This window comes from Heteronotia binoei, chromosome 1 (genome assembly GCF_032191835.1).
Source record: "Heteronotia binoei isolate CCM8104 ecotype False Entrance Well chromosome 1, APGP_CSIRO_Hbin_v1, whole genome shotgun sequence".
NCBI classification, from domain to species: Eukaryota; Metazoa; Chordata; class Lepidosauria; order Squamata; family Gekkonidae; genus Heteronotia; species Heteronotia binoei.
Genome location: NC_083223.1, coordinates 157,150,463 through 157,174,171, shown reverse-complemented (window position 1 = coordinate 157,174,171; position 23,709 = coordinate 157,150,463). Strand labels below are relative to the sequence as shown.

Below are 23,709 nucleotides of genomic sequence, written 5' to 3'. Positions count from 1 at the left end.
AACGTCACCAGACAGAGCCCTCCCTTCACCGTCCGTTTGTGGAAAAGTGCAGGAGCTCAGCTGGGCTTTTCCTCAGGATCAAGTAAAGTGTGACCCACAGCAACTGATGTGGGGTTAGTCAGTTCCCTATTAACCGAATTGAGTTCCAAGATCAAAGTGGGATATGATGACAGCCGGAAGGAGCAGGAAAGCAAAGAGAGTAGAAGCTCCTGTTGGCTCACAGGGCTTTGTGCTTGGCAGACCTCTGCAACATGGGTGCTTACAATGTTCCCTCTAAACCGCAGTCTTGTAAGCAAAAAATGCTGGCCTGGATAAAGCAGAAGCCGGAATTAAGATTGCCAGGAAAAACATTAACAACCTCAGATATGCAGATGACACCACTCTAATGGCAGAAAGTGAGGAGGACCTAAAGAACCTCTTGTTGAGAGTGAAAGAGGAGAGCACAAAAGTAGGCTTGAAACTCAACATCAAAAAAACTAAGATCATGGCATCCGGCCCCATCACACCTTGGCAAATATTAGGGGAAGATATGGAAGTAGTGACAGACTTCACATTTCTGGGGTCCAAGATCACTGCAGATGATGACTGCGGATGTAGCCATGAAATTAAAAGACATTTGCTCCTTGGGAGGACAGCTATGGTGAACCTGGGCAGTATAATAAAAAGTAGAGACATCACCCTGCCAACAAAAGTCCGTATAGTCAAAGCAATGGTACTCCCAGTAGTAATGTATGGCTGTGAGAGCTGGACCATAAGGAAGGCCGAACGCAGAAGAATAGATGCTTTTGAGCTGTGGTGCTGGAGAAGAATCTTGAGAGTCCCTTGGACTGCAAGAAGATCAAATCAGTCAGTCCTAAGGTAAATCAACCCAGACTGTTCCCTGGAAAGTAAGATGCTGAAGCTCAAATACTTTGGCCACCAGATGAGAAGGGAGCACTCACTGGAGAAGATCCTGATGCTGGGAAAGACAGAAGGCAAAAGAAGAAGTGGACGGCAAAAGATGAGATGGCTGGACAGCGTTACTGATGTAACAAACATGAATTTGAGCAGACTTCGGAGGATGGTGGAAAACAGGAGGGCCTGGCGTGACTTTGTCCATGGGGTCACAAAGAGTTGGACTCGACTGTGCGACTGAACAACAACAAATAGTACCTTAAAGCCAATGTTAGGTAAACAGGTTAGGAGACAGGTTAGGCAAACACAACCAAAGTGCTGAAGTGTGAGTCCACACACCTCAGGACAGCACTGCTATCAGCTTCCTTGACTACCCAGACAGCCAGAGACCAAGGGACCAAATCTTTAGCCATCATGGGTCTAAGAACAAAGAAAGTCAACTCTGCAAGGCTGCACATATACAAGGCAAGTATTAAAACAAGTTACTTCAGCAAGTGTAGGCCATTGTAGGATTCAGACTAAAGCCCCAGAATTCAAAAACATCACAGAATACAATTAGTGATTTGTTAAAAGCTTGTGCAAGAATATACAATAAAAGAACAGTGAAGATAAAAATAAGAAAGTTAAATAGTTACCTTAAGCACTTTTACAAGCACTGGTTCCAGACTAGATGTTATCTTGACAAGACTAAGTCCAAGATATATCCAAAGGCCAAATTAAACAGGTACCCAGTTATTCTGGCCCACCCAGAATCAAAAGATGGTTGTGTTCCAGTCAAAACTCAAAATTAGAATAAAAAGATATTTCCTTTCTGCCTCACAACCTGTACTGGCATGATTCTGGCTGTCTAATCAAATGTAGGCCAATGATGTAGTCTAACTAACCACTGGTTTTACTGACCAGGTGATTCAACAAATCATATTCGATCGTCAATGTCAATTAGTTCAGTGTCAATTAGTTCTGACACTGCAGATGTATCAGATCAAATTAAGCAGACACCCACAAATCTTTATGTTAACAAGATAGAATATGTAGTGTAGGCTTCTTTTGTAAACTGGACCTTGATTTCCCAGGGAGCAGAACACTTCCATTTTTTCTCCCAGGTCCTAGCTTAAACTATAATTTGAATTTTGAACAAGAGACTATGAAAAGGCCTAGTCTTTTGACAGCATTCAGTATGCCTTCACTGCTCTCCAATAGCATCTAGTATCCATTCCTGCAGGTTAGTTACAAGAGGGTTGGGGGAGATTCAAGATTTGAGCTCCAGAAAACATGCAAGCAGCAAAGAAGCATCCACTTTGTATTTTATTCCCAACTTGCTGAAACCAGGAAGTCATTCTTTTAATCCCTATAATGTGTGGAAAATAAGTTCTTTTCTTATGTAAATATACTCTGGCTGAAGGGCAACTGAACAATCAAAAAGACTGCCCCCTGTTATCTTTCCAGGCCAAAGAACACTGAACTTTTCAGTTCCCTTAAGAAATTAACAAACCTCTTAGTAATATGCATGGTTGGTATCCTTCCAAGGTAGCTATACTAATTTTTAACAGGCACAGACTCATTATTAAGATATTTTTAATTTCTTAAGTGCCTGGCTTATATTTTAATGCAATAAACGTGTTTTATTTGCACAACCAGTTTCTAAGTGGGCTGCTCCTTTGCCAAAATGAACAAGCAGTTGCAGGGAGTTAGTGGACTTTTTTTTAAGATGCAGTTTATTTATGTGCAGACTATCTAACATTAGCTCCTATAATAAATTTCTAGTTGAGCTAACACATTTATCATACTTTGATACAACTCTAAACATAGAGTACTTGAGAGAATATTCTGGTCTCAGAAAGTGACTCACTCTACTCAGGGTAGTCTTCAGGCAGTGCTGATGACTACAAGCCCCACTGATACACACCTGTTGCTTTGTTGTACCTGATTATTGTGACTTCAGAAATCAACCCATCAGCTGAAAAATACTTTTGCTCAGAGAAGAATATGAATATTCAGTGATGCAGGCAATTGTGATCTATTGTGTACTTTAGTAATTCCAATACCATGTGTGAGATGAGAGACATTAAAATCTCATGTGACCAAAGTACCCACTCAAAGATGAGGCTGTCCACAGCATCTCTGCATAATTCATTGGAAGGGGGCAGTGCCAAACAAACCGGCTTCTGTTTGGAGCATCTCTGCATTCGATGTGACTGGAAGAATCAATCTCCACTGATGCAAAGAGAGAGAGAACAGAATTACTCAGTATTAAAGAAGCTGCCTGCTAGACCTCTGCATAAACTCCTACACACTATAAGCATAAAGCTGTTTAAGATATACTGTGATTTCTATTTTTAGTACAGAAAGCAAGGGCTAAACCATATTGGAGAACAATTTCTGACCCTTGATTAGAAACATGAAGGATGCCTTTGCCAGCCAGAATCAGGGCTGGCCTGGTCACTCAGATAAATATGGCAAACAGGAGTCCAGAAACCCAGAATAGCACAGCCTTGGAGAAGAACAAACAAGAAAGCTGGGTAACAGATGAAATACCTGACAAAGGGAGCTCTGACTCATGAAAGCTTTGTTGGTTTCTATGGTGCTACTGGGCTTGAATCTAGTTGTTCTGTTGCAGGTTGTCATGAGTCCTGACAAGGGGGAGCTGGAAGGATTAAGACCTGGAAGAGCTGCCAGCCAGTTCCTCAGCCAAACAACCAACAGCTGGCCCATCAATCACTCTCCCCACATTCCAGGCACCAGTGTCAGCTGTTGACAATCAATCTCCTCCAAGCTCTCCCCCTCTCATCTCGAGTTCGAAGCAGGCTCCGGAAAGAACTTTCAGAGCGAAGATATAAGGCACACCAATGCTTCAGATCTCTCAGCCCTGAGTACTAGCAGAGTCACTGCCACCCAGGGAGCAGGCTGATTGAGGCTCCCATATAACTCCCACCCAGGACCTGGTAACCTTGTGAAAGCAACAAGTCTATTCTCTGGCTTGCATCCATGCTCCTTCCTGATCCTGACCTGCTTGAATTCCTTGGCACCCTGACCCTTTGGCTTTTGGACATTGACTTCTGATTCTGGTTTGCGATTTTGCTTTGGTAACTTGGCTCCTGCTTGACTTCCTGGACTTTGACCTTGGACTGGCTTTGGACTCCCTGAGAATGTGACACAGGCTAACACAGCCTTTGAGACTAAGTTAAATATTCTGTAGATTAGAAACAGCATAATTAATACCAATAGATATGCGTCTGGACCCGGGTTTGAGAAACATCTGAGAATGGCAAGAATCTAACTAAATACAAAAGTGAAGATATAGTCCAAAGTTTATGTGTACTGGTTGAGGGTCAACACATAAACCATAGTATGAGAAACTTCTCATCCCTACTTTTGATATTCTTTAGTAATATTTTTACTTGTGTACTACACAACCAAGCAAACCAAAACATTGTTGAGGTGTATCTCTTGCCAGGAGATTAATGATCTGAAAAAAGAAAGCTATCTGGACACCTGAGGCTTCTTAAGTGTACCCCTTAAGTGTACCACAAAATCAAGACTGACCAGAATAATCTGGAACAACTGCACAAAACATCTGCTCAGAGTTCCCAATTTTTTTTAAGTCTTCAGCCCCCCCGATTGGATCAGGACCCTATTGGACCATGCTGCTGTGGGAGGGACAATTTGAACATTCCCCCCTGCATTGTTTTTTTCAATCAAATTGCCCCTTCTGTTATTAACCATAGTGAGAAAAAAAGGCAGATTCTCTTACACCATCTTTATCTTAGAACACAGTTAGTAGCAGCTGGAGCAGGGATGGTCAGTTGGGGAGGTGTTAATTTTAATGTCCTGATCTCAACCTGATTTGTCTCTACAGATGCTTTGACAGCTTTAATAAATGAGGAAGTTTGATCACAGACCTACACATCAGAAGTGTGTCCAGGACTGAAAAAGCCCATGTCCTAATTGAGGAAAGGCACCTGCCTTGCCTCAACAAGGGCCAGGTCTTTTTCTGTCCTGGCCCCGACCTGGTGGAATCAGCTCCCTACAGAGATCCAGGCCCTACCTGGCTTATTAGCTTTCCATAGGGCCTGTAAAACAGAGCTGTTCTGCCAGGCTTTTAATTGAGACTGTGGGCATCTATTCTTGATCTGGTTGGCCTCCCCCATCGGCACTGTCACCTGTGTTACAAAATAGATTATCATCTGCCATGTCTATGAGATATCATGATGTGAGACGGCAAGGTTGGGCAATATATGATATGGTAAACTTCTCTGAGTGCTGCTGAGCTGTCTGTTTTTGAAATGTTTTAATTGTATTTTATTGCTTTATCATATACTGTACTCTGACCTGAGCCCTACGGGGAATGGGCGGAATAGAAATATACTAAAATAAATAAATAAGTGTAATATGTAGTTTGACCGTAAGTGTGCCTCAGCTGTTAGAAGTCTGGGAAATTTTGGTCTGTTCCAACAAGAACAGACAAGCAGCTGTATTAATGGCTCACAAATCAACCGGAGTCTGCTCATGGTAAACATGAACTTGGTTTATTGTCAGGCTCACACAATCCTTACCTCTTCCCCTTTTTTGCAGAATTATGATTGAACATCTGAATGTTTAATCCTGGCCTAGAATTTCAGTTATTGGGAACCCCTGAAATGTGGAACTGCTATTACCTTGTAGATAGGTAGGTCAATAGTGAAGATACCATACTGATTAGGTACCACAATTGTCTTGGAACCCCAAACTAGTCTGAAACACAGCAGGACTAATCAACCACCCACAAATTTTCATAATCATCACTCCAGTCTGCAGTTTATCTTGGATCAATAGAGAAGAAAACAGTCTTCGAAAATGTATCAGAAAATGTTTTGCTTTGCATTGAGAAACACAGTAATAATTATACATACAGAAATATAGGATATAGCAAAACGAGGGGGGGGGGAAGAGTTCAATGCCAAACCAGCCATTAGTTTTCAGCAGCTGGTCCCTCCAAGCCTGCATAGCATCCAGCCTTCTTTCCCTGACCCACCCCCCGCATTGCAAATGCTACTGTTCTCTACTGACATCCATTTCCTACTCCGTTTCCAAGCCACATCTTCCATGCTACCATCTTTCAGCCCTCTCCTTCATCATAGTGCTACACCTCACATCCATAGATCTGTAGAGAGAGCATTTGATCAATATAAAAATCTTATTTACCAAATTAAAGCCAGTCATGTCTACTGGGATGATGGCATTAAACTGTACAAAAATATGAATCATACAGCTGGTGCAATAGTTGCTTTGTCTGCTTGTGAATGACTCAGGAAGAAAACACAGAAGAACATTAGCAACTGTGTTAGCTCTGCCTGAATGCTTGCTGAATACTTCAGACAAAATGGTGTTTTAAAATTATCGGTTTAAAAATTTATGTGACCTTTCAAAACTTTTGCATCAGCAAATAACCAACACAATAAATTTATCCAAGGGACAGACTGTGGAACCAAATGTCTGCAGTGCATTTATAGGATCATGCTGGGATAATGCACAAATTTAGACATCAGACCTTCTAGTCTGAGTTTGTTTCCTCAAATATAAAATAAGCACTACAATAAATTGAAAATTCTGCTCAGTTTTTCCCCGGCTGGGAAGCTGGCTCTACATGTTAAACATATGGTAAATGACACTGTTCCCAGCGTGGACAGTTCAGTATGGGTGAGGTTTTATAATATGAACTGAATGTTCAAATGGACCAGAGAATCAGACAAGAGAAAACCTTATATCTACAAAACAATTCTGTTTTTTCCACACAGCCTGAGGTGAGAGATTCCACCCACCCAAATTCTCTATACAGTGTAGAATGAATCTGCACAATCCCAGAATGACATTAGAGATATCTTCCCTCCTGCTGGTAAGAGAAACCCCTAGACTGGAGGAGAGAGAGAAATTCTCAACCACTAACAATGATATGGCAAATGTATTTGTGGAACCTTTTAAATCAACCAAGCAAATCATAGGTATGACAAGCAAGTCGCAAAAATCATTAGATTTCCTAAATCAGATGACTTGATACTAACCATTATGGCTTTTCAATAAGATTGTTTATCTTGGGGAACTGTTTACATACTATGAAAAGAATTGCATTAGAGCCCATATGACATAGTAGTTAGACCAGTGGACTGGGACCAGGGAGACCTGGGTTCCAATCCCCATTTGCCATGAAACTTTCTCAGTGACCTCAGGCCAACCATTCTCTGTCTAATCTCACAGGGCTGTTATGAGGATATAATAGAAGAAAGGAGAACCATGTATGTCATCCTGGACTCCTCAGAGGAAGGACAGGATACAAATTTACTAAATAATAAATACATTAGTCTTACACTGTCTCAAAGAGCTCTTTACAGTTGTCCTTGGGAATGGACATCTAGACACTAAGGCTTCCATATCCTCCCCATATCCTCTGGGGCCTTCATATGAAACAAACATTCTTCCAATGATTTTGAAAGGGAAAAAAAGCAATGCATGGCTATTTCTGGATTGAGATCTAAATCTCTGGGATTTGCTTGTGAAGGCTGAGACTACAGATCAAGCACGCATACTGAGAAAGCAAAAAAAAGGTGAGGAGAGGCAGATAATTTGTTTCTTGTTTAAAACAATAAGAAAGTTGCCTGCATGAAGTCTCTACTCTAAGAGTACATGCCTTGTTGTATCTTCCTTTGATGATACAGCATTCTCTTACCTTATCATTTCAACTGGCTCAGGAAAAAAGACAAAAAAATCAAAGTGAAAAACTAAAGGGGAAACTTGTTTTTATACAATGTTTGCAGTGTTTCTTATATACTCATAACCTGTTTTCAGATATTATTGCATTCATGTATTTCCACATTCTAAGGGTGGAAGTACATGGTTTATCTGTGAACATCTATACTGGGTTAGGTGGTGGAATATGGTATTAAAGATAGAATAGGCACATTGATGAACAGAAACTATTGAAGAATAATCAGCATGGATTCTGTAAGGAAAGATCCCGCCTCACTAATCTTTTAGAGCTCTTTGAGACAGTGAACAAACATGTGGACAAGGGTGATCCACTAGATGTTGCTTATCCAGACTTCCAGAAAGTTTTAATAAAGGCTCATCAAAGGCTCCTAAGCAAACTCAGTGGTCATGGGGTAAGAGGACAAGCCCACTTGTGAATTAAAAACTGGTTCATTAATAGGAAACAGAGAATGAGTATAAATCGGAAGTTTTCACAGTGGAAGGTAGTAAGTAGTGGGGTAATGCAGGGCTTGGTACTAGGTCCAGTGCTTTTTTAACTTGTTCATTAATGATCTGGAGTTGGGAGTGAAGTGGCTAAGTTTGCAGATGACATTAAGTTGTCCAGAGGGATCTGTCAAGGCTGGATGAGTGAGCATCAATGTAGCAAATGAAGTTAAACATGGGCAAGTGAAAAGTAATGTACACTGGAGACAAAATCACAACTATAAATACACATTGATGGGGTCCAAACTGGCAGTAACAGACCAGGAAAGATATCTTGGAATCATGGTAGATGACTCACTGAAGACGGCAACTCAGTGTGACTGCAATAAGAAAGGCAAATGCTATGCTGAGGATTATTACAAAGGGAACTGAGAACAAATCAGCCAGTATCATAATGCTTCTGTATAAATCTATGCTGCAGCTTCATTTGGAATACTATACAGTTCTGGTGACTGCGCCCCCCAAAAGATAATATTTTGGCATTGGAAAAGGTGCAAAAAGAGGCAACTAGAATGACTAAGGGGATGGAACATTTTCCCTATGAAGAAAAGTTAAAGAGGTTAGGGCGCCCTAGCTTGGAGAAATGACAACTGAGGGGTGACATGGTAAGGATTTAAGAAATTATGCATGGGATAGAAAAGATAGAGAAAGAACTACTTTTCTCCCTTTTTCACATCCAATGAAATTGATGAACAGAAAGTTTAGAACAGATAAACAGAAGGTTTAGAACAGATAAAAAGTACTTCATCCAGAGAGTAATTAAGACATGGAATTCACTGTTGCAGTGACTTCAAGCATAGATAGCATCAGCGGTTTTTTTGTAGAAAAGTAGGTGGTGGAGCTCTTCCAGGGATTGTTCTGCAGCTGCACCTACTATTCAATGGACAAGGAGGTGGAACTCTCAGAAGGAGGAGGTGGAGCTCTCAGAAAGGTTCAGCAGCTGCACTCCTGTGAGCTCCCACTGAATCTGAGGCCTGGATAGCATAGTTTCAAGAAGGGACTGGATAAACATATGGCGTAAACGTCCATTAGTGGCTATTAGCCACAAGGTATATGTAAAACACTATGTCTAGGGCAGTGATACTCTGTATTCTTGCTGCTTGGGGAGGCCATAGTGGGAGGGCTTCTGGAGCTCTGACACCACTGGTGGGCCTTGTGATGACACCTAGGTTTTGACCACTGTGTGACACAGAATGTTGGACTAGACAGGACATTGGCCTGATCCAGCATGGCTTCTCTTATGTTCTAGGAGAAGCAGTGAGCTGGTGAGGTTGCAGAATGGGACAAGAAAGAGCTATGCTCCTCCAAAACATGCCTGGCTCTACTGGTTGAGAGTCAGAATGGAGGGAGGAAGAGAGCCGAGTTTGATAGCCCCAACAGCCAAAGAGCGGTAGCCTGCATATGCCCCAGGTAAGGTTGCCAGCCCCAGGCTGGGAAATACCTGGAGATTTGGGGGTGGAGCCTGAGGAGTGTGGGGTTTGGGAAAGGAGGAACTTTAATGGGGTATAATGCCATAATGTCCACCTTCCAAAATGGCCATTTTCTCCAGGTGAATTTATCTCTTGAGATCAAATGTAATCCCAGGAGATCTCTAGCCATTAACTAAAGGCTGATAACCCTAGCCCTGAGGCAAGAGTTGCCAACACTGGTCTTCAGTGGCATTGACTGTAGTAGATTTGTGTATTGGGTTCACTGAAGAGCAAGGTCAAACCAAATCACAAGGAAATTATTGGGAATCCAGTAATAATGATCAGGATAAATATGACCCCAGAAATGGAAATTGGCTGTCTTCATTGATTGAAGAACATTGAAAAAGGTCATGGGAAACTAGACAGAAGAACAATCCAGCAATACTTTCGTTCAAAAGAGATGAGACCCTGAGAAGCCATGATAGGATTTGCATAGAGTCTTTTAAAGCTTCTTTTAAACCATGCAGAGGTGGGGTCCTGATTTGAGCCAGGAAGGAAGAAGAAAGCAGGCTTAGCCCTTTGCAAGCCACTCACAAAGAGATTTGCAAATCAAAACCAGGCTGCCTGTGCTGCCACAACCCTTTAAAGAAAAAAAGACCAGTAAAAGACAGATGCTGGTCTTTTTTCTTTTAGAAAACTAACACCAGCACTGGGGGTGTTGAGGTAGGGAGGCTGATTTCATTCAGTGCAACTATGCAAGGATGGGAGGAGTTAAACTTCTTCTAGGAGAGGCTGTGGCTGGTTGCAGAGCATCTGCTTGGCACACAGAGGTCCCAGGTTCAACCTCCGGCATTTCCAGTTAAAAGGATTAGACATTAGGTGATGTGAGAGACCTCTGCCAGCAACCCTGAAGAGCCATGGCCAGTCTGAGTTGACATTACTGACTTTGGTGGACCAATGGTCTGATTCAGTATAAAGCAGCTTCATATGTTTTTAGACTGTTATATTGCTTTTAGATTGTATATTGTTTTATTATATGTACCTGTATTACTGACTGTTCTTACCTGCCCAGAGCCCATTTGGGAAAGAGCAGGCTATAAACTGAAAATAATAAGTAAGTAAATAAGTAAGTTCAAATAGTTGCTTTATTTGGGTGAGAGTCACTGGCCCAGTGGTAGAATATCTGCTTGGCTTGCAGAAGATCCCAGGTTCAATCCCAGCATCTCCAGTTAAAAGATCAGATAGTAGGTGATATGAAAGACCCTCTGTATTAGACCCTGGAGAGCTGCTGCCAGTCTGAGTAGACAATACTGACCTTGATGGACCAAAGGTTTGATTCCATACCATACCAAACCTTTAATGGCATAATAGATTCAGATAAAAATACACAGAATATAAAAATTTAAACATTGGAGATAAAATCAAGATAAAACCGAGCTTACAGATGCATTCAAACATGATCAGAATTAAATTTAAGGATGTCAGCCAGAAATTTTGCCACAGCCTCACCAACCACCCCCTCAGTATCACTCAATAAGTAATAACAGGGTGGCAGAATAGACAAATCTGGAGAAAAAGAAAGCTTGCCAAATAAATCTTTACGGAGGTTAGGTATAAAGAACAATCAAGCAATATATGCTGGATTGAGTCAGGGGTATTTGCTCCACAGGAGCAAAGTCTGTCGGCTAAAGGGACTCGCTGATATCTCCCTTGTAAAACTTTGGAGGGAAACGCGTTTAGTCTAGCCAACATAAATGCCCTGCGATGACTTGGAGTGGTTAGGTCTGATAGATAATTGGGCATTTTGCCACAAAAAGCATAAAGACCTAAGGAAGCTGGAGAGCAAATATAAGGGTCAGTTGGCCGTAATTTCGTATCCTCCGATTCCCATAGTCTCAGTTTAATACATCTGAAGATATATGACTCATCAGCGGTAGAAAAATCATCTACCTCTAACCCCAATTGATTGAGTTTAGACAGAAGCACTGCTGTCCAGGATGAAATATATGGGTCCCTTTTCATACAATCAAGAAGGCTGTTGGGATCTGTTCTAAAATGAATTTTGAGCCAGAATTTAAACACTGCAATCCAGGCTTTTGTCTCCACCAAAGACTGACCCACTTCAGAGCAGAGAGCAAAGTAGGACACACATTTTGGCAAACCAAGAATTTGTCTAAAGAATGAGGCTTGAATGCCCTCCACTTTCCTGGTAAAAGCTGAGATCCAAATAGGGATACCATAGAGGATTTGGGCAAGCGTTTTGGCTTTGAACACTTTAATAGCTGCTGGAACTAATTGGTTGCCCCTTGCAAAGAAAAACTGTTTAATTTGAGCAGCTGAACATTTAGCCAAGTTGACGGTGTTGTTATGATGTGAAACCCAGCTTAACTTGTGGTTAAAAGTGATCTCCAAGTATTTAAATTTTTTTGTTTGCTCGATTGTTGAATTGCCAATAAACCATCTCTGTGGGCGCCAGCAGTTTGAAAAGACAACTACTTTAGATTTGGTGTAATTGATAGTAAGTGAATTACAATTACAGTAGTCATAAAAGGCATTCAAATACCTTTGCAGGCCCACTCTTGTACAAGAGAGGATGGTAGTGTCATCGGCATAAAGTAATAAGGGGACCGCTCGGCCTGCAAGTTTAGGCGGATGACCGTTGACAGGGTTCAAAAATTGTGCCAGGTCAGTTAAAAATAGATTAAAAAGATGCGGGGCCAGCACGCAACCTTGTTTAACCCCCTTTAACACTGGGATTTTACTAGTCAAGTCACCGCTAGAAGAAGAAAATTTCACTTAGCAAAAGGTATTAGAATGAAGTTTCCTCAAGAGAAACAGCAGACGAGGGTCCATTCCCAGGTGACCTAGCTTGATCCATAGTTGGGCTCTATCTATTGAATCAAAATCACCCTTCAAATCGATGAAGGCAGCGTATAATTTTTTTGACCCAGTATGCATATATTTTTCAGCAAGGAAGGCCAGAGTGCAGCAGTGATCCATAGCAGATTTGCCTTTGGAGAAACCAATCTGTTCAGGACCTATGATGTTGCCTAGGCGCATCCAGTCAGTTAATCGGAGTTCTAAATGTTTTGCATACAGTTTGCCCACTATAGATAATAAACTAATGGGGTGGAAATTTTCTAGTAACTCCAACCCCCCCTTTTTGTATATTGGTTTGATTCATTATTAGGCATTTGTGACATACAGGAGCCCCTGAAGAGGAAAACAGCCACTCACTTGAGCATCCAGTTACCTTTCTAAGGGGGGATGGATATTTGGAAGGATAGCTCTGCTTGGTAGCAAGAATAGATAGAGCGAATAGAGTACTTGATTGTTAAACCTGTTTCTGACAATGAACAGACCTTGTACCATTTAGTCTGACTCTTGGGAAAGGCAGGCTGGTATGGGAGGAATCCTGTGTGTGTGTGTTAAGGATTCAACCTAGTGACTAGTCAGTAAATCCTGTTTATACCTGAAAATATTAAAGAAAATTCAAACTACTATCTGAAGTCATAACTACTTCTTCACCCAAAGGGTAGTTAACATGTGGTTGTGTCTATAAGCATAGCTAGATCAAGAGGGGACTGGATAAACATATGGAGCGGAGGTCCATCAGTGGCTATTAGCCACAAGGTATAGATGGAACACTATGGCCCTTTTCACACTTACCAGTGGAAACCGGAAGGGAGCCAGTATTGTGCCGGCCTGGAGTAATCTGGGACAGGGATGGGAGTTTTCAGACATGTGGGTTTTTTCCCGGTAGGGTTCTGTGATTGAAGTGAGCCATTTCACACTATTCCGCTTTTATCTCGCTTCCACAAGCGCTGGCTGTTTTCGCACTCTTTCTTGCCTGCCGGCGCACGATCTCTGGCTTTTTTTTTTTTTTTGGAACATTGGGCTAAGATCGCTATAGCGCAATAACACTTTAGTGATGTTTCAAAACAGCACCACCATAGGATTGGATACACAGTTCAAGTGGGAAGAGAGTTTATAATGCCTGGCAATCTGAACATGGTCTGTGGCTCCCCCCCCTAATATTTATACCTGCTGCAGCTTGGCACAAGTCACAATAGCCTGTGAGCATGGATGGGTGCACAGCAGGCTGGGTTAGCAACATCTGTCTCACCAATCACTGTTGGTCTGTTCTCCTGCCAAAACCTGCTGCCCTATGGGCAACCCCTCTCCAGGTGGCAACAGCCTCCCCCCATAAATGTGCCTCAGAGTCACCTACAAACCAATCACATTCCCATGATTCCTGTGTGGGCATGGAAGTGATAGCAACAGGTGACAGACCAATGTCTGATGCCCTGATCTCCCGCTTGAACTGTGTATCCAATGGGGCAGCGATCTCAGGCATCTCAATGGAGCCCAGGCATCCCTATGGTAGTGCTGTTTTGAAACATCACTATAGCACTATAGTGATCTTAGCCCGACGTCCCCCCCCCCAAAAAAAAGCTGGAGATCGTGTGCCGGCAGGCAAAAAAGGGTGCTAAAACGGCACTCCCAGAATCACTACGGGACATTTCACACAGCGTCCCATAGTGATTTCAACCCAGAAGGAGGGATTGAAAACTGAAAGAAGCTGCTCTTTGTTAATAATGACTCAGGCATGCCTCACTACCGGGACAGCCGTGGGACTGTGTGAAAAGGTAACAGTATTCCGGTAGCAGCCAGTTACTGAATTGGGTCTGTCTGAAATGCCAGCAGAAACCCGTTACTGCTCAGTAACTGACCAGCTGCCATACTGGAATACTTAGGCTGCGTGAAAAAGCTCTATGTCTGGGACAGTATTCTTGCTGCTTGGGGAAGGGATGTTTGGGAGGACGTCTGGGAGTTCTGGCCCCGATGGTGAACCTCCTGATGGCACCTGGTTTTTGGCCACTTTGTGACACAGAGTGTTGGACTGGATTGGGCATTGTCCTGATCCAACACAGCTTCTCTTATGTTCTTAAGAGACTTAGCAACCTTGATGCTGTCAGGACTCCATTGCCCATGCTGACTGGCAGCTGACAGTGATGTTACTGTGGGCTTTAGCACTGTTGCTATGCTTCCAAATTTCTTGAGGGAAAGTCATTCTTCCATGACATTTATTCTCCTAGGAAAGCACATGACACTGACTAGCTATGCTGCTGTTGTGCAGGTATCAGTGCATGCCAATGTGGCAAGCCTTAGGAATGGGTTGCTAGTTCCTCCAACAATTTTTTCATAGACTGGCCTTAATAGCAGACACAGGTGATTTTTTTTTAACTGACTGGTCATGTTCTTTTCATTTTATGGCTATATGGGATTGGGTGATACTGTTTATATGTTGTTTAATTATAGTGTGTTATGGCATTCTACTGCTATTGGACTATTTTAATTATAATCTATATTTTTATTACATGCTTGTTTTTCATAGCTATGCTGATCTCATGACTGTTGTTTTACAATCTTTTCTGAGACCTCTCTACCAATTATCTGGACAGGTGGCTAAAAACAAACCAATCAGTAGCATGCATGATAACATACCTTTACTTGCTTATTTAAGGCACTGGGATATATGATTAAAACAGAAACACATTCACATTAGCTCAGGCAGTAGTATATCTAGAGTGCTTTCCTAAGTGGAGTTAGTATATCCTCCTAAGCTCAGTGACTTCAATGGACATAGGTCTAAACTAGATGTGCTGGCATCATCATGGTCGCCAAGAAGATTCTACATCCATTTTTATAATATAGTGGGTTCAATGCAATGAAGAGGTGAGGTGGTAGTGATCATAGTTCTTTATTAGGTACAGCATAGTATAGGGCTGCACTCTAAAACTGCTAACTGGGCCCACAGAGCCAACTATACACAACTCAGGGTTCCCGCACAAGCATGTTATTGGATCATTCAAACCAGCAGAGGGCTCCTGATTGGAGCAGAGCAGCAGGGATTTGGATCCTGCTGCCCTTTGTTCCCAAGTCCCCAAGCTCAGTCCTTCTGGCTCCAATGAGCCCAGCAGGAACATACATATAAGTCTTCCCTTTGGTGCACATACACAACAATTTTGAAGTCATTTTTAATGCCACGAGGGTCCAATCCTGTTCAAGCCCACAGTGTGGAGCTCTTGTCCCTCTCCCCGAGGTCTTGTAGAGTGCCAAAACTACCACAAGGGAAGGTGCAGCCATTTCAGCATTTGATAAAGTGGGAGGGGATACAAGAGAATCTTAGGGTGCAATCACACAAGGGATTTGGCCCGACCTAGCCATACCTCCCATCTGGATTTAATATTAACAATCACACACACATCTGCCTCCTGAGTCCCGCTCATCCTTACCTTATTTTAGGATGGGCTGGGACCAGATTAAATTGCTACCAGGTACTTCCCGTCAGCTAATCTCTAAATTGCATGTAGGGCACATTTTCTGGCTATCTGAATGACCGGGCACGTGATGCAGGCACCCCACACGCACCTCAAGCAGTCTGAATGCCCCTCTGAGTGTGTGCGGCCTGTGCCTCTCTTGGCAGCAGGGTAGGGGCTGTGTGAATGTCCTGGCATACATCAAAGCTGGGATACTGCCAGGCCAAATTCCTCGTGTGATTGCACCCTTAGTCTGCCACACTATGGCCCTGATTGGGTCCCTGTGGCAATTTGAAATGACTTTAAAATGGCAGCCGTGTTGTTGTGGTGGCCATGATGATACTGTCACTTCTAGTTTGGCCCTTAGGTGTAGCTCTGATTAACGTTGCAACTGTATACAGAGTTACTCAGGGAACAGTCACTGATTTCAATGTAATTATACATAGGATTGCATTCTAAGAGCAAGCAAATCCAGATGCTGAAATTAAAACAGAGACCACTATCATTAAATGGTAGCAAATTGTTAGTAACTATACATTTAACATGAGTGCCTCTTCAGACAAATTTTGAGTCCAGTGGCACCTGAAAAAATATGTAATCTTTCATTGAAATCTGCCTCCATTCCTGAGGACTGGAAGGTAGCAAATGTCACCCCCATCTCCAAACGGATTCCAGAGGAGATCCAGGAAATTAAAGGCAGTCAGTCTGACTTCAATACTGGAAAAGTTGATGGAAACTGTTATCAAAGAGAGAATTAATGGGCACATTGATGAACAAAAGTTATTGAGGAAGACTCAGCATGGGTTCTGTAAGGGAAGATCTTGTCTCACTAATCTGTTACATTTCTTTGAGGGGGTGAACAAACATGTGGACAAAGGAGACCCGATAGATGCTATTTACCTTGACTTCCAGAAAGATTTTGATAAAGTTTTTCATCAAAGGCTCCTTAATAAGCTTGAGAGTCATGGGGTAAAAGGACAGGTCCTCTTGTGGATAAAAAACTGGCTAATTAATAGGAAACAGAAAGTGAGTATAAATGGGCAATTTTCGCAGTGCAGGGTGGTAAGCAGTGGGGTACCACAGGGCTCAGTACTGGGTCCGACGCTTTTTAACTTGTTCATTAATGATTTGGAGTTGGGAGTTAAGCAGCGAAGTGGCTAAGTTTGCGGATGACACTAAATTGTTCAGGGTGGTGAGAACCAGAAAGGATTATGAGGCACTCCAAAGGGACCTGTTGAGGCTGGGCGAGTGGATGTCAGCGTGGCAGATGAGGTTCAATGTGGCCAAGTGCAAAGTAATGCACATTGGGGCCAAAAATCCTATAAATACAATTTGATGGGGTGTGAAATGGCAGAGACTGACCAAGAGAGAGATCTTGGGGTCGTGGTAGATTACTCACTGAAAATGTTGATAGATCCAAGCAGGCAGCCGTGTTGGTCTGAAGCAGTTGAACAAAGCAGGAGTCAAGTTGTACCTTTAAGACCAACCAATTTTTATTTAGAATGTATGCTTTCGTGTGCTCTAAAGCACACTTCATCAGAAAATGTTGAGACAGTGTGTAACTGCAATAAAAAAGACCAACGCTATGCTGGGAATTATTAGGAAGAAAATTGAAAACAAATCAGCCAGTATCATAATGCCTCTGTATAAATCAGTGGTGTGGCCTCATTTGCAGTACTGTGTACAACTCTGGTCACCGCACCTCAAAAAAGATATTATAACATTGGAAAAAGTGCAGAAAAGGGCAACTAGAATGATTAAAGGATTGGAACACTTTCCCTAAAACACTTGGGGCTGTTTAGCTTTGAGAAGTCGACTGAGGGGTGACATGATAGAGGTTTACAAGATTATGTATGTGAGATAGAGAAGGTAGAGAAATAAGTACTTTTCTCCCTTTCTCACAATACAAGAACTTGTGGACATTCAATGAAATTACTGAGCAGTCAGGTTAGAACTGATAAAAGAAAGTACTTCTTCACCCAAAGGGTGATTAACACATGAAATTCACTGTCACAGGAGATGGTGACAGCTGCCAGCATAGACAGCTTCAAGAGGGGATTGGATAAACATATGGAGCAGAGGTCCATCAGTGGCTATTAGCCACAGCATATTGATGGAACTCTGTCTGGGGTAGTGATGCTTTGTATTCTTGGTGCTTTGGAGGGGAGGGCAAAGGGGGAGGGGCTTCTACTGTCCTGGCTGCACTGGTGGACCTCCTGATGGTGCCTGGTGTTTTGCCCACTGTGTAACACAGAGTGTTGGACTGGATGGGCCATTGGCCTGATCCAATATGGCTTCTCTTATGCTCTTAAGACCAACAAAAGTTTATTCAAGGTATGAGATTTCATGTGCATGTACACTTCTCTAGATACATTAAAATGGAAGTTAACAGTACACACACACAAACATATAGCCACTTAATACAGTTTTCTGTTGCAGAGAGCCTGCAGTCCTAAGGCTACATTTCTGGGAGTGGGCCTCACTGAGACTTACTGCAGCAAAAGGTGGGAAGTAAGTCCCACTCCACTGACAGAAATTATTTTTGTCAGTAGAAGTTTTCCTAAGGATCCAAGCCTCTGGCTGTAGTTCTAAAACAGCAGGGCATTTCCCTGTCATTCACTCACTGTGAGACAGCTGAAAGGCTATGAGAACTGTTTACTTGGGAATGAAAGTCATGATATATATTAAATATGCAAATACCTACAAACAAAGCATGACAAACTATGTCAGTAAAGTGCAACAAATTCAAAGGTTCAATGAAAACAGAGGCCGTCCCTGTGGCATCAAGACAACCTTTTCAACAATGTTAAAACTCTCTCAAATTAAAGATGGTCAAATCACATTATTAACAAACTTGACACTGGGCTCCCTAAGCATTTTATTCTATTATAAATTTGATGGCAAGTATTAGCATTTTTGTTATTTTTGCTCCCAGCAAATGGTGTGGGGAACACTGCCTCAAGAAAATCCCTTGTTATTGTGGAGCCTGTTCCAGACCTATCTGTAAGAGCTGCTGCTGGAAGTAAAATCTGTATGAGACAGTTCACAGAGAGAGTTACACCACCAACGTTTAGCTTAATACTGCATTATGAGCCTTGGCCTGACAGAAAACAGCACCATGTCATTTGTTAGCTTTCATTCTACAAAGAATGTTAGCTCACTCTACAAAGGAAATTACAATGGGAGCCAGAAATTAAAATATTATTTTCTACTAAAAAGCATTCAGGGCAAAAACAGATGAGACAAAGATCACACATCACATCCATCTTCAACATGCAAATTTTGAAGTCTCAAAGCTGTTTACAATCTCCTTCCCTTCCTCTCCTCACAACAGATACCCTGTGAGGCAGGGGGGCTGAGAGAGCTCCTTTGAGAACTGCTCTTGAGAGAGCACAGCCTCTTTCAAGAACTGTGACTGACCCAAGGTTACTCAGCAGGTGCATGGGTGGAGTGGGGAATCAAGCCTAGTTCTCCCAGATTAAAGTCCACACACTTAACCAAAACACCAAACTGAGTCTCAATGTTTCTATGTATTTATTAATGCAAACATACAGTATTTCAACTTGTGTGGGATGAATTAGGAACCTAACCACCATCTATTACAGGGGTGTTGAACTCATTTGTTATGAGGGCCAGAAGAACAATGAGTGCTAATGTTTTATGCACGTTTTAAGGTGTGTTTTTTTTTAAAAAAATATTTAATTGTGTTTGTCTGTGTCCTTTATAAAGTTTATATCTCTGCTACCACATGTTTGAGACCTTGTTGGGTCAGGCCATGTGTGCACTTATTTAAGATTTGGTAGCAGAGATATAAACTTTATAAAGGACACAGACAAACACAATTAAAGAATTTTTTAAAAAAAAACACACCTTAAAACGTGCATAAAACATTAGCACTCATTGTTCTTAAAGGTGCTTTCTTTGTATTTCTCCCATGGGATTCAGGGAACTGGGCAAAGGAAATTCTGGCTCTTTCCCTCCCTCCCCAGAGGACCAGGAGCCTCAGCCAGTAGAAATAAGAGAGGCTTGGCTCAGTAGCTCTGCTGTGCAATTGAGAGAGCCTGGCAAAGCAAGCTCTCCTCCCCCCTTCCTCCCAAAGGGAGGAGCCTCAGCCAATGGAGAAAATAGAGGCTTTGCTCTGTAGCTCCTGTGTGATTGAGCAAGCCTGGCAAAGCAAGCTGTGATGCAGAAGGAAGCAAGAGAGAGGGAGAAGGTAGCAGATGACAGCCAGTTGCTCGGGGGCCTGATAGGAGCCCTCCGAGGGCCTGATTCGGCCCCCAAGGTGCATGTTTGATACCCCTTGTGGAGAAACACCATCTTAGAGTGTTGGTGCTTCATTGGCAGGGATCAGTAAATTCCCCAGCAGGCTTGGTAGCCTCCCTCCAACCCCCCTCCCTTCCAGAGCCAAACCAACAACTCTAGGGGGAAAGCCTCCTAGAGCAGCAGGAAGTTCTTTTGTGCTTGGCATGTGTTAGGCAGGAAGAGAAGGCAGTTCTCAGCTGCAGCTCGAAGGGAGAGGTTGCCAGTGGGAGAGCTCCTGCCTGTGCATGCGGCCTATTCAAAAGAGAATGAGGCCTCCAGGCAGTAAGACAAAGTAAGTCATCCAAAAGGGCAGGGCATGTTTAGACCAGGGCCAGCAGGATGCGTTTATAATCAACTTTTCCTTGTTATACTGGTTGCTGTACGGGTGCTGTGCTGTGCTAATTTTGTAAATGCAACTGTTTTTGTTTTGTTTTTGTTTTCCTATCTTTTTCTCTTGTAAATAAATAGTTTTTCTGTTTTAAATGCTGGCAGTCAATCTCTGTACCACATAGATCCCCAAACCACTTTAGACCACGCTGTTTTTGAGAAGGGGGCCCCGGGGAAGGGGGAAGGCATGCAGTTGGATAAGGTGCCAATCCTCCAGGGGTGCCCCAAAGAAGCGCTGAGGTCTCTGTGAAACCCAAGTGCAGGGTGGCAGAGGACCTGGAGGCCTAGCCTCATAGCTGGAGAGGGGGATTGGGAGTCCTGTTCCTCTCAATCTGAACCCCGGGACTGAGCAGGTGGTGGCAGCGCGCCCAAGGGGCAGGAGGAGAAATAGCTCCCTTCAGGAGTTGGCGACTCAATAGGGAGCTGACGGGACCGGGTCTGAAGGCAGAATCGGGCCGGTTCCGCCACACTTGGTGGCAGCGGTGGGATGAGAACAAACAGAGAACTTGATTGGCCAGGCATTTTTGGTTTTTGATATGTGCAAGCACCCAGAGGAAGCAACAGAGGTTTTGTTTTCTTTTCGGGTCAACTGGAGTAGGGAAAGTTCAGTTTAGTTAGGATGGAGCGTGCTAAGAAACTGGAAATCCTGAAGATGACAAAGCCACAGCTCCAGAAAGAGTGCGCAAAGCAAGAGCTGGAGTGTGACAACCTGACTGTAGTAGATATGCAAGTCCTCCTGTTGGAGCATCATCAGCATGCAGGGGCACCTGCAAAAGTGCCCCCCACCCAGTCAGAAGCAATCTTGCGGCTACAGTTGGAACTGGAGAGAATGCGTATCGAGAGGAAGGAAAGACAAGCTGAGATCCGCAGACAGGAGGAACGAGAGAGAGAGGAACGACAAGCAGAGAGGGACAAGATCCACAGACACCAGGAAAAAGAGAGAGAGGAGATCCGCAGACAGGAGGAACGAGAGAGAGAGGAAAGACAAGCTGAGAGGGAGCTGAGACAAGCTGAGATCCGCAGACGGGAGCAGGAAGAGCAACGTCGCCATGTGCTTGAGGTGCTACGTCTGGAAGCTGAACTAAGCAAAGAGATCCAAGTCACCCCCAAGGACTTTGCAGTGTACCAAGAGGGAGAAGACCCCTCCATATACCTCTCCAACTTTGAGAGGGCAGCCAAACAGTGGGGGATTGCAGAGGAGGACTATATGTCTCACCTCTGTAGCAACCTGACTGGAGAGCTTTCAGCCATCTATCACAGCATGCCTATGGAAGATGGGGGGATAACTTTTGCGGCCTATAAAGCCACTGTATTTAAAAGGTTTAAACTGGGGCCAGACCACTCCCGAAAGCAGTTCAGGGGTTTGGCTCCACAAGAAGGTAAATCCTATTCTGAATGTGGGGTAATGAAGGAACAAACAGTTCCAGTGTTATTGGGCCGGGATTTGTTGGTTGGCCAGTACTCTATCAATGCTGTAACCCGCAGCCAAACCCTCAGAGGAAAGTGGGAGGAGGAAGGCAACTTTAGGGAAGCCACCTCACCACCAACCAGGGAGGGGGAAATAGCCCAGGTTACTGAGGACGAAGAGAGGGCAGTCACCCAGGAGGGGGAGGACCAGCCTGTCTCAAGCCCTGGAGGAGGGTGTTCCCAAGGGGAAGAGGGGTGTAGCTTTCCCCAAGTGCAGCAAGAGGCTGTAGATGTTCCTAGCGAGGAAAGGGACCTGTCGAGCATAAAGGATGTGCGTGCTGAAGAGACCAAGGTGGAGAGTGGAGATTTCACAGGAGGTTCTGAGAGCAGCAAGGCTAATGTGGGCTCAGAGGAGCACATAGCTGAAGGCTTGGGGGAACGGGAGTGGTTCCAGAAGGGGGTCCGGAGTGACCTTAGGTGGGAACCGGTTCACCAAGTAGCTGTGGATCAGGAAGTGGGATCGGCCGAGACTCTCTCAAAACAGGTCGTCTTGAAGCAGGGCAGACAGGAGTCCTGGGAAGCTGTGGGACCTTCCAGGCAGGAAGGGGGTCAGTTGGGTAGTGCTGAAAAACCAACCGAGGGGACTGAGAACCCAAGCCAAACCCTCAGGGGAAGGTGGGGGGAGGAAGGCAACTTTAGGGAAGCCACCTCACCACCAACCAGGGAGGGGGAGGACCAGCCTGTCTCAAGCCCTGCAGGAGGGTGTGCCCAATGGGAAGAGGGGTGCCAATTTCCGCAAGGGCAGCAGAATGCTGTGGAGCCTTCCAGGCAGGAAGGAGCTCAGTTGGCTGACACTGAAAAACCAACTGAGGGGGCGGAGAACCCAGATCAAACTTTGGCTGAGTGTTCTGGAAACAGTGGGACTAGGGGTGGCTTGAAGGAACAGATGATAGGAAGTCTGGGGGAGCCAGAAATGTTCCTGTCTGAGGTTCAAAGTGACCCTAGGCTGGAACCACTGTGTGAGGTGGCAAGGGACCAGAAAGTGGAGTTCTCAGAAGCTGAGACAGGGGATAGGGTGTTGGATTTCCTGCCACTTCATACTGGTGAATGGAAAGTGGAATGGGAGGGACCCCATGTGATTGTGGATGACCTGGGCGATGCTACTTATGTGGTGGCTATGGAGAAAATGGGAAAGGCAGTTCAAGTGGTGCAGGTGAATATACCACAGCCATTCTCTGTGAGGTCCATGGTGTTGCATATAGGTAGGAAGGAAGGAGACAAAAAGAAGCTGGGACAGCAATTGTTTGGAGCCCCAGAGGTGGTTTTCTGGGAGGTCAGAGTGGACAGAGGGAATATTCCACCAATGAGGGATAAAGAAGAAGCAACTCTGTGGGAACTGGGCAGTTTCCAACCTCATATGTGGGGCCAGGGATTTCCTCCTTTGATGGACCACTCACCCCAGCAACAGCAGCAACGGAGGGAGAGCACCAAACTCCAGAGGTGGTCCTGGGAGATGGAGGAGTACATCTTAAAGACTGGACATTCCTTCTGCATGCAGCAATGCAACGTTTTGTCCAGAAAGGACACGGACACCTAGGTTGTGGGACTTTGTGTATTATTGGAGAAATACCTGAATGTTTGTGTAATATTTTGGTTAATGGGTTTCTCCTTGGTTGGATTCTGCTACGGGGTCACCTCTGTAGGAGGCAACCCCTCCGGCTCAGAATTTAAGGAGGGGGACGTGTGGAGAAACACCATCTTAG

General features: G+C 43.9%; 1 protein-coding gene across 1 annotated transcript in view; it reads right to left on the bottom strand.

Moving 5' to 3' along the window:
• The window catches only part of SLC35F3 (solute carrier family 35 member F3), a 278,666-nt gene that overhangs the window by 92,913 nt on the left and 162,044 nt on the right, over positions 1–23,709 (bottom strand). The window lies entirely within an intron of this gene.